Raw genomic sequence first — 1,322 nt, forward strand, 5'->3', positions numbered from 1 at the left:
AGGGATTCAACAATGCCCTTGATCTTTAAGGCATATTCATTGATGGAAATTCTTTTCTTTTCCACAGTATGCAACTCTTGCTTTAATTGCAACTTCCTTGCATTTGTGCTAGTCTCTGGAATATCTGAACCAGATTCTGCCATGCAACTGTTGGAGTGTTTGTATCCTATATGTGTCCTATCATGGTGTCTGACACTAATTGAAAGCCAGTACTACACATGACTTTTCTTGCACCCTGAATCCAATCTTTGAATGCCTTTATATCTGTAGGAGTGGCATTCTCCTCGGATAACTCTGGAGGCTCCTCATTGTCTCCTTCTACATAATCCCAAAATCTTTTACCCATTACAAAATTGGTCATTCTGAACTTCCAGGCATAGAAGTTATTCTTATCCAGCTTCTCACTAACAATCTGATTAATTTCATCAGACATGTTTTCTTGTAGCAATCAAATAACCTACAAACAGACAACTTCTATATGCAACGTGTAATACAGCAGTATCTCCAGTAACTACTGTAGCAACGGTACTTCAGCACAGTCTGTGTGTCACCAAATGTGACCAAAGTACATGTACATACACCCAGTATCAACAATACATGTGCAAACCTTGTCTGCACTTCCAAAATGCAAACCTTGTCTGCACTTCCAAAATGCACTGCTACACTGCAATACATGTACATACACCCAGTATCAACAATACATGTGCAAACCTTGTCTGCACTTCCAAAATGCAGTGCTACACTGCAATAACTAGATTTTGAGCAAAAATAGTTCTCTACCAAAAGAAAACTGTCAAAAATACTCTACAGTGACCAAACTGGGCCCGTAAATGCACCCAAAATGCGAATCTGGCTGAAAAAACGTTGACCAATACGATAGTATACTTGCCTTGTAGCTCTGCTCCCGCAAAGACAGCTCCTCAATCGGAGATGTGTAGCTCTCAAACCAAGAAGGGGAAAGAGATGATGGTGCTCTTACCTGTGTAGTACCGCTTTCTTCCTTGCTTGTTCTTACCTCTTGCTTGTTTCCTTAGCTCTTACATGAACGAGGCTCTCATATCATAAAGAGAATGTGAGGGAGAGGGAGAGCTTCAAACCCTAGCAAGCAAACACACACACACAAGAGAGAGCAAGACACAAGAGAGAGATGGGTAGCTGAATTTTCTTCTATTGTCGTCTTCTCTACTTAACCAACATAACATAAAGATAAGAGTATACACTATATGGGTTAGTAATCAACTACTACAACATACAAGGGTTAGTCCATAATGTGAACCTGACTAAATGAGTTGGCGCTATAGCTATGCCAGTCTCTAGTAATC

The sequence above is a fragment of the Cibotium barometz genome, chromosome 7 (genome assembly GCF_041138505.1).
Source record: "Cibotium barometz isolate CiBa-2024 chromosome 7, ASM4113850v1, whole genome shotgun sequence".
In the NCBI taxonomy this organism is placed as follows: domain Eukaryota; kingdom Viridiplantae; phylum Streptophyta; class Polypodiopsida; order Cyatheales; family Cibotiaceae; genus Cibotium; species Cibotium barometz.